Source organism: Chrysochloris asiatica, unplaced genomic scaffold, assembly GCF_000296735.1.
Source record: "Chrysochloris asiatica unplaced genomic scaffold, ChrAsi1.0 scaffold00100, whole genome shotgun sequence".
NCBI lineage: Eukaryota > Metazoa > Chordata > Mammalia > Afrosoricida > Chrysochloridae > Chrysochloris > Chrysochloris asiatica.
Window position 1 is genome coordinate 404,875 of NW_006408618.1, and position 18,227 is coordinate 423,101.

At 39.0% G+C, this 18,227-nt stretch overlaps 1 protein-coding gene and 1 pseudogene across 4 annotated transcripts in view; both read left to right on the forward strand.

Annotated features, from left to right (window-relative positions):
- DNM3 (dynamin 3) overlaps nucleotides 1-18,227 on the forward strand; it is a 1,007,215-nt gene that overhangs the window by 171,336 nt on the left and 817,652 nt on the right. The gene's annotated exons all lie outside the window — the stretch shown is intronic.
- On the forward strand, nucleotides 14,555-15,928 carry LOC102811909 (annotated as a pseudogene).

Below are 18,227 nucleotides of genomic sequence, written 5' to 3' on the forward strand. Positions count from 1 at the left end.
TCCCCCACCTTGTCTTACTCAGACCCACTAGGAAAAAAGGAGATACACCTAATTTGCATGGGCCCACCCAGTTTGTTGGGAGTTACAGATTATGACTCGAAGAGCCATACTAAGTAATGCACGGCACTGCACTGCCTCTAGCTATATCCCCAGTGCCCAAAGAGTTGTAACTAGTATAGCATTTTTTGTGTATTGTCGTTTTTGCTATACTGTCCTTAGGTTGATTTCTTACAGCCAGTTTTGTGTATACTTGGGGAGGGGATGAGTGTTAGCCATAAAGTTTTCCAATTTAATTCACTGTGGATATTTTTTTAAAGAATATTGCTCATTTTAAAATTTAATCAAAATAAGCTAAGAAAAATCTGCATTTCCCAGTAAACACTGTTGATGTTATTGTTAAGTGCTGTCGAGTCGATTCTGACCCATAGCGTTCATGTATAGGGTTTCCAAGGAGCTTGAACCACTGACCTTGCAGTTCAAATGACTTTGCAGTCTGACACATTAGCCCACAGTGCCATCTTTTATTTGAAGTTTTTTTTTTTACCAATTATATCTTTAGGTATATAATAGTAATAACTTCCCTTCATATTTGTGTAGAGTTTGTGAAATGTACACTAATAAAACAGTTACACAAATTAGTTTTTATTGGTCCCAACCTGCTATCTCTAAATCCATTTTTATTCTTTTTGCAACTCCTCATCTCTACCTTATGCCTGAGATTTCATACCCTCTTAGCCTCTTGAAAGTCGTTCCAAGAGCATCTGATAAACTTACTTAAACTCAGAGATAAGTAACTGATGCAATTTAAAATGTTCCACCCCATGGGTCTTTAAATTTTAACAGAAAATAATATGAAGCTTTCCATTATATAAATTAGTCTCTACTAGTGGAAGTTTTTGTTGGAGAGGAGAGGGTTTTTTGTTTTGTTTTGTTTGCTGTTTGTCTTTAATCTGTAGGGGCCTTTCAAGCTCTTAAAATCACACCACCAAAGTGGCTTCAGCTCTGCTTCTACCCACCTTACAGCAATTTCATCTTCAGCAAGTTCAAAGTGCTTAATAAATTATTTCTAACCTTTAAAGCATCTGTTTGAAGTGAACAGATGGAAATTTAGTCATTTTGACAGCTGATGAAGCAAATATAATATTCTAGAGATGCAAAATAACATATTTGAAAGTGCTTGGCAAAGTGTGATTTCATTATACAAACAAATTTTTATTGGCAAATTGCTCTAGATCTGACAATTTAAGCAGTCTCGCTAAAATTTTAATCAAGGTACTAATTTATAATGGATAAAGAAAGTTGTAGGTGTTAATACTAAGCTGTTTTATAAGTGAGCTCAGAAACCAGAACCTTGCTATTTCAAATGCCTGAGTTTTTCACTTCTGTTTTTAGAGTTCTGGGTGTTTGGGCAAGGAAGGGCAATACGATAAAGTGTCAACTGACCAATGCCATGATGAAAGTGATTGGATTACATACAAAATGTCCCACCTGAGTGAATTTCTCATTGACCTGATAACTTTTGGAGAGGAAAAAGGAGGCAGTGCTCCACTGATAACACTGGTAACTGAAAGAAGTGCTGCCAAGGAAAATAGCTACTACGTGCTCTGCTGGACCCTGTTAACATGCTTCCTGAAGCAGATGAATTTCCTGGAGGATCCAGACTCCTAAATGGAAATCGTACCAAAGCACTAAATGACTCTTGTGCTTAAAACAGAATCCAGCTAGAGGAAGTACTAAGGTCCTTTAAACTATAACTAAAAATTTAAATTTATTCTACTTCCTAGTATTCAGGCACTCAAGTGTACTGTAACAAAGTCACTGTTACGTATTTTCTCAATTAAGTAATTTGTGAAAGTATATTGGTTAAGAAGTGAAAATGAAGCTGCTTCACTTTAGAATTTATTTGACTTTTATTCTAAAGAGAATGTTCTCATTTGTTATGCTCTTTTTAAAACATAAACAACCAAAGTTATTGAAAAAAAACAAAACTAAGTCCTGTTATTTTTTCCTTAATTATATGGAATCTCAAACTTTGCTGATTTTATGGATATTGATAGCTACCCGATTCATAAAATATTATTAATATGGGAAATTTTAAGGGTGTATTTTAAATAATGTAAGTAAAATAGTACCAATTAAAATTATAAACACATTGTTGTTAGTGCTGTCCAGTTGGTTCCAACGCAAAACATCACTGTATAGGGTTTCTGAGAAGCAGCTGGTGGGTTTGAACTGCCAACATTGTGGTTAGCAGTCTAGTGCTTATCATACAGCACTACACTAGGACTTCAAAAACATGGAGTAATGTGTGGAGTAGAGAAACACATTGGTCCTCCAATATTTGCTCATAGTTTTAGCTAAATGTATGAATGGGAATGTTTGTTGTGTGTCTCCATCCATGGACAAGGATCAGTAAAATACCAAGGGTGGGTGGTAAGAGTGGAACTTCCAGTGTAGGCAATGAGGGAGATTGACAAACACTTGAAAAGATGCTCAATGTTACTAATCATTGTTAAGTGCTGTGGAGAGGGTTCTAATGCATAGCTACCCTGTATAGGGTTTTGGAGGGTCAGCTGGTGGGTTTAAACCCGACCTTGTAGTTCACAGTCCAGTGCTTATCTGACAGCATGACACCAGGGTCCATTAAGGAAGTGCAAATCAAAGCCACAAAGCCACATATGTTGTTGTTGTCAGGTGCCATTGAGTCGGAACCGACTTATAGCGACCCCATGCACAGCAGAATGAAACAATGGCTGATCCTGGGCCAACCTCACTACCACTGCCACACTTGAGTCCAATTTTAAAACATTCAGTGTTCCCATGCTCTGTTCGAAAAACTGTTTCTTGGTCCAGGTATAGATTCCTCAGAAGTACAATTAAGTGTTCTGGAATACTCATGGTTTGCAATGTTGTTCATGATCCACACAATCAAAAGCTTGTCATGATCCACACAATCAAAAGCCTTTGTGTAGTCAATAAAGCATAGGTAAACATCTTTCTGATATCCTCTGCTTTCAGCCGAGATCTATCGGACATCAGCAATGATAGCCCTCATTCCATGGTCTCTTCCGAATACAGCTTGAACCTCTGGAAGTTCTCTGTTAATGTATGATTGTAGTATGATGTATTACCTCTAGCAAAACTTTACTTGCTTGAGATATTAAAGAGATTGTCCGATGATTTCCGCATTCCGTTGGGTCACCTCTCTTTGGAATGGGCACAAATATGGATCTCTTCCAGTTAGTCAGCCAGATAGTTGTCTTCCAAATTTCTTGGCAGAGATAAGTGAGTGACTCCTGTGCCTCCTCACTTTCCTGGAAGATTTCAGTTTTTATTCCATCAATTCCTGGTGCCTTGTTCTTAGCCAATTCCATCAATGCACTTTGGACTTCCTCCCTGAGTATCATTGGCTCTTGATCATATGCTACCTCTTGAAATGGTTGAACATTAAAAAGCCACATATAGATATTACTAAGGATCTCTGTTAGCGTAGTGGTTGTGAATTGGGCTGTTAACCTCAAATTTGGCAGTTTGAAACTACCAGCTGTACTGCGGAAGACAGATGAGACTTTCTCCTCCCATAAAGATTTGTTGCTTCGGAAACCTTGTGCAGGGTCACTATGAGTCCAAACTGACACCGCAGTACTTAACAGCAACAACAGCATAGATATTCCTATATGCCTGTTGTTGTTAAGTGCTGTCGAGTTGGTTCCGACTCATAGTGACCCTAGCTAGGGTTTTCAAGGCTTTAAATCTTTTTGGGGAACAGAAAACCTCATCTGTCTTCCATGGATTGGCTGGTGGACTTTTAAACCACCAGCCTTCTGGTTTGTAGTCCAATGGCACTTCCACATATGCCATTAAAATGTCTAAAATTCAAAAGTTTGACAATATCATTATCAAGTATTGGTTTAGATGTGGACGAGTGTAAGTCTCATATATGTTTGTGGCTTAATGTAAAATTGTGCAACCACTTTGGAAAACAGTTTGTTAGTTTTAGAAAAAGTTAAACATACACCTACCGTTGGACTCTGGTAGCATAGTGGTTATGAATTGGGCTGTGAACCTCAAGGTCAGCAGTTATAAACTACCAGTGGTTCCGCAGGAGAAAGATGAGGCATTCTGCTACCGTAAAGATTTACAGCCTCGGAAACCCTGTGTAGGGTCGCTATGAGTCGGAACTGACTCCATGGCACATAACAACAACAATAACCATTGGACCCAGCCATTCTACTCCTATTTAGCCCAAACAAATTGATACATTTGTCCTCATATAGAATTACAAACAAATAGCCCCAAACTGGAAACAACCCAAATGCCTATCAATAGGTGAATGGATAACACATTGTGGTATGTTCCAACCAAACTAACTGCCTCAAGGAATCCATTCCAACTCATAATGACCCCACAGGATGGAGTAGAACTGCCACATAGGTTTTCTAAGGCTGTTAAGTCTTTACGAAAGCAGACTGCCTAATCCGTCTCTCACTGAGTGGCTGGTGAATTTGAACCACCAACTGTTTGGTTAGAAGCCCAGTGCTTAATGCACTGTGCCGGTAGCATTCCTTGTGGTATGACCATACAATGGCATTCTACTAAATAATGAAAAGTAGTGAATAATTGATATACTTAGCAACATGAATGAATTTCAAAATAATTATGCAGAGTGAAAGAAGCCAGATTAAAAAAAAAAAGTTCCATGTGATTCTATTCATATAAAATTCTAGAAAATGCAAAGTACTTTATAGTGACAGAAAGTATGTCTGTTTTGAGGGGCTGCAGGAGAGGCAGGAGGAAGGAATTGCAAAGAGGCATGGAGAAGCTTTTGGAAGTGATGGGAGGCATGTTCTTTATCTCGAATATAATGGGTTTATAGGTATAAACCATATGCCAAAAGTTATTAAATTGTACATTTAATATTTATAATTTACTGTCTGTAAATTATACTGTAATAAAGCAGTCAATGTGTTCCTTCACCCAGTTGCTCTGAATTTGTGCCTTAGTCGTATGTAGAAACAAACTACTGTTTATTTCGGGGGGGTGCTGTGTCATCTGTCATACTTTGATTTTTATCTTCTGTTCCTATAGAAGTTGGATGATAAGCACTACGTGAATGATCACAAAAGTACTTTCTTGAGGTTAAAATTACCTTTAAGATAGTTTGAACTCTTTGTCATCTCCTATTTGTTGAGCCCTTAGTTGAAGTAATGAAACTTGGTGGTTGCTGTATGAGGTCTGATGATTGTTACTGCTAGGTGCCACTGCGTCTTTCGACTCATAGCAGCTGTATATATGCAGCAAACAAAACACTACCTACTCTTTTTCTGTTTTCTTAATTGTTGCTATGCTTTAGCCCATTGTTGCAAGCTACTGTGCCAGTCAATCTTGTTTGAGTCAAGGGGTGTCTTCCTCTTTTTTGCTCTCTACCAAGCATGATGCCTTTCTCTAGGGACTGGTCTCTCCTGATTAACATGTCCAAAGTATATTTCCCTTGCTTCTAAAGAGCATTCTGATTGTACTTCTTCCTCGATCTATTTGTTTGTTCTTCTGGCAGTCCGTGGTACTTTCAGTATTCTTCACAAACATAATTCAGATGCATATGCAAAAATGACAAGTGTGCCATTCCTCCCACAGCACTCTTTGTACATAGCTGATAATTTGTTACAATGGACAAACAGAACTCAGACACCACACTTAAACAGTTATGGGGTTTATTAAAGAAGTTAACAGGTTATATATAATTCAGCGTCAGAAGTGCTTAGTGCACAATTGTTCCAATCTGGACAGCCTTTCCCCAGCCATGCTCACAGGCAGGCGTCTCTCTGACAGATCATTGTTAAAAAGCTTTTTTAGGGCTGCTGATAAATGCTCACAGAACACATCACTGTAAGCCACAGTCTCCTTTTGTAAAGTTTGCAGCCTTAGAAACCCTATGGAACTGTTTATTCTTTCCCACAAGGTCACTATCAGTTGGAATTGAAGCCAGTGGGTTTAGCTGCTCTGTATACCAGTCAGTACTATTTGTTTATTTGACAAATCACCACTTGCTTGTAAAACTTATCTAGTACTATGCAAACCCTGAGGGGCATGTGTTGTTGTGTTTAGGTAGTGTAGAGTCAGGTCCAACTCATAGTGACCCTGTGCACAACAGAAGGAAACACTGCCGGGTCCTGCGCCAGCCTCACAGTTGGTGTTACGCTTGAGCTCACTGCAGCTACCATTGTGTCAATCCATTCTGTTAGAAATTTTTCTCTTTTTTGTTGGTCCTCCACTTTTCTAAGCATGATGTCCTTCTTCAGAGACTGGTCCCTCCTGTGACAATATGTTCAAAGTACAAGAGACAAAGTCTCATCATCTTGGCTTCCAAGGAGTATTCTGTCTTCCAAGGAGTACTTCTTCGAAGTCAAATTTGTTTGTTCTTCTGGTAGTCCATGGTATTTTCAATATTTTTCACAACACCATAACTCAAAATATATAGGTTCTTCTGTGGTCTACCTTATTCATTGTCCAACTTTCACATGCATCTGAGGCGATTGAAATATCATGTCTTGGGTCAGGAGCACCTTAATCCTCAAAATGACATCTTTGGTCTTGAACATTTTAAAAGAGTTCTTGTGCAGCAGATTTATTTAAAGCAATCTATGATTGTTGATGGTTGATCCTAGCAAATGAAGTCTTTGACAACATTTTCTCCATTTATATGGATGTTGTTTATTGGTTCCTTGATGAGGATTCTTGTTTTCTTTACATTGAGATGCAACCCATACTGAAGGCTGTGGTCTTTGATCCTCATCAGTAAGTATTTTAAGTCTTCACTTTCAGCAAGGAAGGATGTATCATCTGCATATTGCAGGTTGTTAATGAGTCTTCCTTCAATCCTGATGCCATGTTTTTCTTCATATAATCCATATTCTCAGATTATGTGCTCAGCATACAGATTGAATGTTGTTGTCAGGTGCCATTGAGTCGGAATCGACTCATAGCGACCCCATGCACAGCAGAATGAAACAATGTCCGATCCTGGGCCAACCTCACTACTGCTGCCACACTTGAGTCCATCAATGATGCCACCTGGCCAGTCCATCTCGCTAGGGGTCTTCCTCTTTTTCTCTGACCTTCCACCTTACCCAGTATGACATCCTTCTCCAGCGACTGTTCCCTCCGGACAATATGTCCAAAGTATGAGAGACGAAGCTTAGCCATCTTGGCCTCCAAGAGGCACTCTGGCTGGCCTTCTTCCAAAACAGATTTATTGGTTCTTTTGGCAGTCCACAGAACTTTCAGTATTCTCCTCCAACACCACAACTCAAAGGCATCAATTCTTCTACGATCTTCCTTATTCACTGTCCAGCTTTTGCATCCATATGAGGTTATTGAAAATACCATGGCTTGGGTCAGGTGCACCTTAGTCCTCAAGCTGACATCTCTGCTCTTCAATACTTCAAAAAGTTCCAGTGCAGCAGATCTGACCAATGGAATACGTCGTTTGATCTTTTGACTGCTGCTTCAGCGAGTGTTGATAGTTGATCCAAGAAGAATGAAGTCCTTGATAACTTCAGTCTTTTCTCCATTGATAAGAATGTTGTTTATTGGTCAAGTATGGTGAAAGAATACAACCCTGGCACCCACCATTCCTAATTTTAAATCATGCGGTGTTCCCTTGTTCAATCCAAACAACTTCTTCTTGGTCTATGTACAGATTCCTCATGAGCATAATTAAGTGTTCCAGAATACTCATCGTTTGCAATGTTGTCCATAGCTTGTCATAATCCACACAATCGAAAGCCTTTGCATAGTCAATAAAACACAGGTAAACATCTTTCTAGTATTTTCTGCTTTCAGCCAAGATCCATCTGACATCAGCAATGATATCCTTCATTCCGCATGCTCTTCTGAATCTGGTTTGAACTTTGGAAGTTCTCTATCAATGTGTGGTTATGGTTGCAGTGTTTTTTGCATTATCTTTGGTAAAACTTTACTTGCATTTCATATCAGTGATTTTGTCTGATGGTTTCAACATTCCATTGGATCTCCTCTCTTTGGTATGGGCACAAATATGGATCTTTTCCAGTCAGTTGGCCAAGTAGTTGTCTTCCAAATACCTTGGCATTGATGAATAAATGCTGCCAGTGCTACCTCACTTTGTTGAAAGATTTCAGTTTGTATTCCATCAATTCCCTATGCCTTGTTCTTTGCCATTGACTTCAGTTTATTGTGGACTTCTTTCTTCAGGATCATTTGTTCTTGATCACATGTTAACTCTTGAAATGGTTGAACATCTATTTCTTTTTGGTACAGTGACTCTGTGTATTCCTTCCATCTTCTTTTGATGCTTTATGTATCATTCAGTATTTTTTCCAGAGAATCCTTGGGTACCGCAAGTCAAGGTTTGAATTTTTACTTCAGTTCCCTCAGCTTGAGAAATCCTGAATGTGTTCTTTCCTTTTGGTTTTCTAACCCCAGGTCTTTGCACATTTCATTATAATATTTGGCTTTGTCTTCTTTAGCTGACCTTTGAAATTTTCTGTTCAGCTCTTGTACCTCTTCACTTCTTCCACTTGCTTTAACATCTCTACACTGGAGGGCAAGTTTCAGAGTTTCTTCTGACATCCATTTTGGTCTTTTCCTTCTTTCTTGTCTTCTCAATGACCATTTGCTTTCTTCCTATATGTTGTTCTTGATGTCATCCCCAAACTTCTGGTGTTCGGTTTTTAGAGTTTAATGCATCAAATCTGTTCTTGAGATGATCTAATATATCAAATCTGTTCTTCAGATCATCTCTAAATTCAGATGGGTTATATTCAAGGTCATATTTTGTTTCCTTTGGACCTGTTTTCATTTTCTTCAGTTTCAGCTTGAATTTGCATATGAGCAATTGAAGGTCTGTTCCTCAATCTGCCACTGGCCTTGTTTTGACTGAGGTTATGGAGATTTTCCACCTCTCTTTCCACAGATGTAGTCATTTTGATTTTTGTGGTGTCCATCTGGTGAGGTCCATGAACAAGTCAGAGGTCTTGAAAAATTCTATCATGTGTTCTCTAGCATAATTTATGTCACCATGGCCATATTTTCCAACTACTGATCCTTCCTCTTTGTTTCCAACCTTTGCATTCCAATCACCAGTAATTATCAATAACATCTTGATTGCTTAGAGATCAAGGTAGGTTTGAGTAATAGAGAGGGTGAGGTGGAGGCCTATGATGTGTTGTATGTTTTAGGCAAATAGAGTGCAAGCTGGGTGATATTCTAGGTGGAGAGTCAGAATTAAAGTAAGGACAGAGGGTAGGATACACAGGAGACCATGAGCAGATCCTGTCTTTGCACAATGGTATGAGTCTGACTTGGTGCAAGGTGAGGCCAGGCTATAGAGAGCACTGAAAACTTGGTGGAGGAGTTTATAATTTTGTGGTGAGAGAAAGAAAGCATCACAAGTTTCTGAGCAGGAAAATAACTTATTTTAGAAATGCCATTGTAAGACTCTTGCTGCATATACAAGATAGATTGGAAATAAAAGTTCTTTAAGAAAAGATGTATATGAAGACTTAAGCCCTTGGATGGTGCCAATGGTTAAGTGCACCATGGCTCACTGATAATTGGCAGTTCAAACCACCAGAAGTGCTTTGGAAGAATGGCCTGGAAATCTTCCAAAAGGTCACATTCTTGAAAGCCTGATGGAGCAGTTCTACCTTGACACACATAGGATCTCCATGAATTGTAATCAACTCAATGACAACTATTACTAATAAGAAGATTTAAAGCAGTACAGGCAGAAATGATGTACGTATTGTCAAGGCAGCTGTTTTACCTAAAACATAAATACATTGTTAAGGACTGCTTACATTTCTGGGTATGACTATTTATGCTCAAAGCCTTCAGAGTGTGCTTCCTTTCTAGTTTCCCTTTCTTCTCTGCTTTTCATTCAACTCTCTTTACCTACAGTGACCATGATGCCACTTCTTAGGCCTGTCTTTCTTCTGGAATTCCTTCTGTCATCCTCTCTTCCTTAATATAGTTCTGTTCATTCAGCAGAGATGTCATCCCTTCCCCAAGTCTTGTCCGGCTTCTTCCTTCCCCTATTTATTAGTGCTGTTCCTTATGTTCTCATGGCTGTGTACAGACTTCTTTAATAATCCCCATCATACTGTGTCTTAACTAGGGGTTTGCCTGGCTGTTTGACTTACTAGTTGGTGAACTTGTTGAGGGCAGAAGTCATATTTGCCTTCAAGAATTTCACTGACTTCTCAGCCTCTGGTATAGCTTCTGAAAAATGGTTGGCATTTGTAAAAATGGTTCTTGAGTGAATGAGTGGGTTCCTCCCAACCCCTCTTTGAATGCTGAATTTGTGATGTTGTGAGAGCAAATATTTAGTAGGTGCAAATATATAGTGGAAATCCATATTACATGGAAATATAATGACTTGAAATTTAGTAAATGAGTTTGCATTTAAATAGATCAAGTTCTGTACATCCTTTTTAGCTATTTTGAAGGGTTATTTTATGATATGAATCATCACATAATTCATTCAGTTGCTTCTTTGCTCCCCTAAGACACAAAGGACATTCTATGATAAGAATACGTAACAAATCTACATTTTCAAATCATGATTCTTTTTTCTTAGGGAGCTACTGTAGTTTGTAATTTCTTATCTTTAAAAGTACTGATTTTTCTGCCAACATTTGAATAAAACACTCTTTTTGCATTGTTTTACTCTCAGTTCAGAGAGTTAATTATCATACCATGGCTTTTGGTAAGAAAATGGGCGCTGATTCTAGGCATTTATACAATAGTCCTTTTTGACGGTAGGAAAACTCTTCAAGATTTTAAAACATTCAAATTCAAACTTAAGTATTATCATAGAAGACAATAATTGCCATCTGCGGACTTACTGAGTTTATATTGCAAGCAGGTATCTAGAAGACTAATATATTTATGGCCTCATTCATGCTTACACCTAGTTCCTGGAGATAGATTTCTTTAAACTGCATATGCTAGTTGAATGTGCTTTTTGCTATTATCTACAGATCACAAATTTGGCTGTGAGTTCTCCCTTTGTAATTAAAATGCTAGATGCACACCTTTGATTATGATAATTATTTATGGCTTTAGAAGTTGGGGCAAATTGCCTTACTCCTTAAATGATACCAGGTATTTGAGCTTAAAATAGATGAGAACTTAGCAAAGTATTCATTATATCCTGTGCACAATTCTTTAGTCTTATTTAGAATACATTTTCTTTCTCCTCATCCTTCTTATCTCATTTACTACAAAACCAAACAACACAGTTAAAGGATTCCTAATAGCCAGGAGTCGTAGTGTGGTGCTGTAGGATAAGCAGTGGACTTCTAACCTCAAGGTCAGTGGCTCAAGTCACCTAGTTGCTCCTTGGAAACCCTATATAGGGTCACTGTGTGTTGGAACTGACTAGACCACACTTAACACACACATACACACATATAGTCAAGAACAATGTGAAGAAGTTTAGGTTAAAAAAATGCCTTAAGAATAAAAAGGACTGGAATTCTACTATGCTTTTGTTTGGGAAAGATATGGTTGTGGACTTGAGATTGCTAACTGTTGTGGTCATGATTCTTTTAAATATATGTCCAGCTTCTCAGGATAACTGTAGAAGCATACCATTTAAAACTATATTTGATAAATGTAGGTTCTACCCAGCAAAAGGACTCCTAGTATGGCACTGTAGGATCAACACTGGATTGTGAACCACAAGGTCAGTAGTTCAAACTCACCAGCTGCTCCTTGGAAACCCTATGCAGGGTTGCTGTGAGTTGCAGTCAGTTATATGGCACATCAAAAAACTCAGACCTGGCACTGTAGGATAAGCACTGGGCTGCTAACCACAAGATTAACAGTTCAAATCCATTAGCCGCTCCACTGGAAAAAGATGAGGCTTTCTGCTCCCATAAAAATTTACAGCCTCGGAAACCCTATACTGGGTGTATCTCTAAGTCAGAATCAACTTCATGGCAGTGAGTTTGAGTTTGAAATTCTAGAGATTAATCTTCAATTAATGGCATTACATTTGTTTTGGGGAAAGGATGTTGCATTATTGGTCTACATTGAACATGTAGTCTTCTATAACTACCAAATCTTCTTGTCTTGTTTGCACATGTTGCTGTTGTTAGGTGCCATTTAGTCAATTTCAACTCATAGCGTGTTCCGGCGTCATCCTCACAGTTGTTGTTAAGCTTGAGCCCATTGTTGTTGCCACTGTGCCAGTCCATCTTTTTTGGGGTCTTTCTCTTTTTCACTGACCCTCCACTTTACCTAGCATGATGTCCTTCTCCAGGGACTGGTCCCTCCTGATAATATGTCCAAAGTATGCTAGATGAAGTCTGGTCATCCTGACTTCCAAGGAGCACTATGGCTGTACTTTTTTCAACACAGATCTGTTTGTTCCTTTGGCAGTCCATGGTATTTTTGATCTTTTCCTCCAACATCATAACTGAAATTTATCAATTCTTCTACAGTCTTCCTTAGTCACTGTCCAGCTTTCCCATGCATATGAGGCTATTGAAAATACCATGGCTTGCGTCAGGCACACCTTTGTCCTCAAACTGATATCTTTGCTTTTGAACACTTTAAAAAAGGTCTGTGCAGCAGATTTGCCTAATGTAGTACGTCCTTTGATTTCCTGTGTTCATGAGGAACTTGTATATTGACCAAGAGACACTTGTTCAAACAGAACAAGGGGACACTGAATGGATCCAAGAAAAATTATGGATTTGACAACTTCCATCTTTTTTCCATTTATCATAATGTTATTTTTGGTCCTTTGGTGAGGATTTTTGTTTTCTTTACATTGAGGTGCAATTCACCCCAAAGGCTGTGGTCTTTTTAAGTCCTCTTTTCAGCAAATAAGGGTGTGTCATTGCAGGTTGTTAATGAGTTTTACTCCAGTCCTGATGCCACGTTCCTCTTCATATAGTCCAGATTCTTGGATTATTTGCTCAGCATATAGACTGAATTACTATGATGAAAGAATATAACCCTGGTGCACACCTTCCTGCTTTAATATCATTCATTTTCCCCTTGTTCTGTTTGAACTAGTGTCTCTTGGTCAATGTACAAGTTCCTCATGAACACAAGTAAGTGTTCCGGAATATTCATTCTTCACAATGTGAACCGTAGTTTGTCATGATTCACACAGTTAAAAGTCTTTGCATAGTCAATAAAGCACAGATAAATACCTTTATGGTATTCTCTGCTTTCAGCCAAGATCCATCTGATGTCAGCAATGATATCCCTCATTCCACATTTTCATCTGTATTTGTCTTGAACATCTGACAGTTCCTTTTTGAATTATTTTTAGCAATATTTTACTTTCATGTGATATTAATGATACTACTGTCCAGTGATTTCCACATTCTGTTCAGTCACTTCTCTTTGGAATGGACACAAACCTGGATCTCTTCCAATCAGTTGGCCAGATAACTGTCTTCCAAATTTATTGGCATTCTTGAGTGAGTGCCTCCAATGCTGTGTCAGTTTGTTGAAAGATTTCAATTTGTATTCCATCAGTAACTGAGTCCTTGTTCTTTGCCAATGCTTTCAGTGTACCTTGGACTTCTTTGTTTAAAACCATTTCTTTTTGGTACAGTGACTGTATATTCATTCCTTTTTGATTTGATGCTTTCTGCATCATTCTCAATTTTGCCCAAAGAATCATTCGGTATTGTAAATTGAGGCTTGGATTTTTTCTTCAGCAACCTCAGCTTGAGAAATGCTGAGTGTGTTCTTGCTTTTTGGTTTTGTAACACCAGATCTTTACATATTTCGTTATAATATTTTATGTTGTCCTTTTGAACTGCCCTTTGAAAGTTTCTGTTCAGCTCTTTTGTCTCCTCATTTCTTTTGTTTGCTTTATCATCTCTGTGCTGGAGAGCAAGTTTCAGAATCTCTTCTGACATTCATTTTGGTATATATTTTCTTTCTTGTATTCTTAATGACCTTTTTCTTTCTTCCTGTATGATGTTCTTGATGTCATCCAAAAACTCTTCTGGTTTTCAATCATTAGTGTCTAATGCATCATATCTGTTCTTGAGTAGCAAGAAAAATTTTTATTTTTATGAATAGCAAAAAATATTTTGCACATACTGATCTTAATCATTTTGCCTGGATCCTCTACTTGTGCTATTGATTTAAAAGCAGAGAGTTTCCATTTATTATGATACTAAATTTATCTGTTAAATTTAATTGCTGATTCCATCCTATTGAGATAATTTTGGCTTTTCCTGCTTAAATCACTTCGTCCTTTATGGCTGTATAAGGAAGGGGTCCCTGAGTGGTGTGAGTGCTCTGCACTAGAGACTACTAACCTAAAAGGTTGCAGGTGTGAGCCCATCCAGTGGCACTATGGCAAAAAGACCTGGAGATCTGCTTCTTTAAAGATGACGCTCTGGTTCAGTCAGGGGAAGGTGAAGACTAGAGAGGTGGGCACCTGAGCATATTTCCCCAGTCCGAAAGGGACACTGGGCAGTAGAGGTGACTGGGGCCTGAACATTTCAGATCTGCTTTGTAAACCTGGTATGCCACCATGCTGGTGTCAGGGCTTGTGTATACCCAGATTCTTTCTTCCAGGACTTTCCACCCAGCTCCCACTGAGTAGTTCCCTCTTCTGAAGAATTCCATCACAAAGGATCAGTCACTTCTAACGTCCAGCAGGGAATATGCCACCAAGAAAAGACTTGGGATCCAGCATGGCAAAGCTGACCAGGAACTGAAAGGGGCAGCATTGGGACCATCAGTAGGAAAAAAATACTTAAAAATTAATCAGTTGGGGAAATGGTTTGTTGCTGAAAGGGCTGCTGTTGATCTCAGAGCATTGTGCTACTATGGTGGTGGTGTTGAGTGCCGTTGAATCGATTCTGACCCATAGTGACCCTGTTTAGGATTTCCAAGGAGCAGATGGTGAGCTTGAACCACTGACCTTGGAGTTCAAACAGCTTTGCAGTCTGGCGCATTAACCTTGCGCAGCACCACATCAAGACTTCACTATGGTGTGGCAATGTCTAAATACACTGGCATCATTGAAAAATCTGTCATTTGACCTTAATACGTGAAGGATGGAATTCACTCTACTTAAATATATCTAACAAGAAGCATTGGTTTAGTATCTTGATCTGCCTTGTCAGTGACTAGAACTCCTGTACTCATGAAATTCTTGAGAGGTTCTTGGGTGACAATTGTTGGAATCTTTGCCACTATTATTAGAGCTGAAATGCTGGTACAATCAATATCATGCCACCAGAGGCCTGGTCCAAAGCATTTTGCTATGTTGTTACATTCTGGTATAATGGGGGCAATGGTAGCTAGCTGGTCTGGCAATAGTAGTAGGAAGAGGGCACATCTTCTCATCAGAGCTGTGTGGCTTACAGTCCTCTCCACTGTGGCTGTGTGTGTTCCCAGTAAGACATTTATGAGCATTGATATGGAAATGGGCCTCAGTCTCATCTTTGTGTCCTCACTCAGATCTGTGTTTCTTTCACCAACCACTGTGGTCAGTTCCACTCTGTGTTCAGTAATAGTGCATTAGTTCTTTTCAGCATGTTCCTTCTCCATGATACCCAGAGAGTAGTCAAAAGAGCACCAATATATATGATCCTATCAATTTGATGGGAATCCACATGGATACATTAAGTGTATTTATGTGAGTTGCTAGTATGTTAACAACAGAAGGGAATGTTGGCTTCTGGCTTCTTAAATACATCAGATATCCTTCTTATTTAATTGGGGCCAGATATTCATTAAATAATTTGTACAGAAGCTGTCATAGAAGGTTAGAAGACAAGAATATGCCAACATGTTTAAAATGTTTCAGTATAATATGATGCTTCACGTCTATTTTTGCTTCCAGAGAATAAATTCTCTTCTAATTTTTTTTTTTCCTTTTTAAAGGTTACAGCCCTGAAAACTCCTATATAAGAGCAGTTTTACTCAGTAGTCCATGGGGTCACCATGAGTCAGAATTGACTAAACTTGCCATCTAGCCTTATCCAAATCACTGGGGGTAAAACAATGCTGGTTAAAACAGGGTCAAGAAATTATTCAAGTAGCAAAAGGATCTTGTTCTCTCTCATGCATTTCTTACCTTCTTAGTTTTCTGGGTGCTTAGTATATTACTTCTTTTTTTTTCAAGTTTTTATTCTGAATTGAGTGAAAGTTAACAGGGCAGATGATCAGGTTTACATTCAACAAATCATGTACTTTGTTTCATTACAATGATTATAATCCCCTTCATGTACCATCAGTTAACAGTATTTCTCTCTATTCATTTTAGCTTTTTTTAAAAAAAAACACTCAGGCATATATAATAATTTAAACCACCAAAGGGCACATTCTGCAAGTCTCCCTCCTGGCTGCCAGCTCTCAGTCCCTCTCTTTCCATAGATGGAAAGTCCTCAGCCATTCCCCTTCTCCGTGTCCCCATCTCTGGTGTTGTGGCTTCTCTGGATAAGGTCCCGCATTCCGCTTGTGCTCCCCTCCCTTTATGGTCCTGGGGTCCTCTGTTCCTGGACCATAAGATTAACCACTCCCCTGTTTTTGTTACAAAACTTGTAACTTTACAATTGTGACAGTCACAATTAGTCACGATAACTATTACTCACAATTAAATCATAAGAATCTTATCCCCATCTCTTTTTACCAGACCCATTTAGACAGGTTGAAAACTATCCAGTGGGGACTGTATCTTTGCTCACATACTCTTAAACTATACTTCCTCTTGAAACCTTGTAAGCCAGTCACTTCGTGCCTTTATCGCCCCTCATTTTAGGTAACCAATGACTAAGTTGCCCATCCCTATGTACCCTGTATACAGAGGCGGGGATAGAATTGATAATTAATATGAAGATTCCTTCCCTCTCTGTTGGTATTTTGAGCTACTACCTCCATGAGTATAGGTCAAGTTCATCAAATTGTAGCAATTTACATAGTGAATAATTGCTATCAGGACTGACTGTGAGGGTTGGAAATATAAAGGTAGACATTTTGTAGCAAAAGGAGGGGAGTGGTTGACTTTGCAGTCCAGGAGCAGAGGTCCCTGGGACCATCAAGGGAGAAGAGTGGAGACCGGGACCCTCCCCAGAGAAACAGTGACACTAGAGATGGAGGCAGAGATGAAGATGTAGGAGATGGAGTGGCTGGGGACTCTAGACACAGAGAGGGAGAGGGGCTGTGTGCTGACAACTGAGGGGCAGGCTTGCAGGGTATACCCTATGTTTGGTTGATGATTCATAGAGGGGATTGTAACCATGACAATGAAATGATATGCTATAGGATGAATGTAAAGCTGATGTTCTCCTATGTAAGCTATCGCATAATTCGCAATAAAACATTAAAAAAAATTGTAGCAATTTGCCCTCGTTTCCTTTATAAAAAAAATAATAAATTATTTTTTTGTATCTTCCTCTAGTAGAATTCTGATTATCAAACCATTGAGACTAGGTCAAATGGGTACTATCTGTAAGATTGAGTGTTCTTGTGTGTTCTCCCCTCACTTCATATTTGCTGGATGCTTCACTCTCAGCTCTAGGTCTCTGTGGCTATGTCCTTGTGTATGGTCTCAGGTGTCCACAGGTCTCACCACATTTTGGACCAACCAGTCCTTCCTCTTCTCTCTCTTATATCCAGGTCAACAGGATTCTATGGACTGTGGTTCAATTCAGCTCATTACTTTTTCTTTTCCTTTCTTTTTTTTTAAAATTTCTATTGTGAATTATGAGATAGTTTACATGGGAGAACATTAGTTTTACATTCATCCTAACGTATATCATTTCATTCCATGGTTACAACACATCATCAACCAACCAAAGGGTATACACTACAAGCCTGCTCCCCAGTCATCAGCACACAGCCCCTCTCCCTCTCTGGGTTTAAAGTCCCCAGCCACTCCATCTCTCCTCGTCATCATCTCTGCCTCCATCTCTGGCATCACTGCTTCTCTGGGTAGGGTCCCTATCTTCGCTCTTTCTCCCGTGATGGTCCAGGGACATCCGCTCCTAGACTGCAAAGTTAATCACTCCCCTCCTTGCTACAAAATGTCTACCTTTACATTTCCAACCCTCACAAGCATTGCTGATAATATTATTCACTATTGTATTACAAGAGTCCAATCCGCATTTCCTTTCATCAGCCTTGCCTAGGCATATTGGATACTACTCTACGGAGATTCTACCTTCCTCCAGGCCCTCTGTATCTAGGTTCCCTCT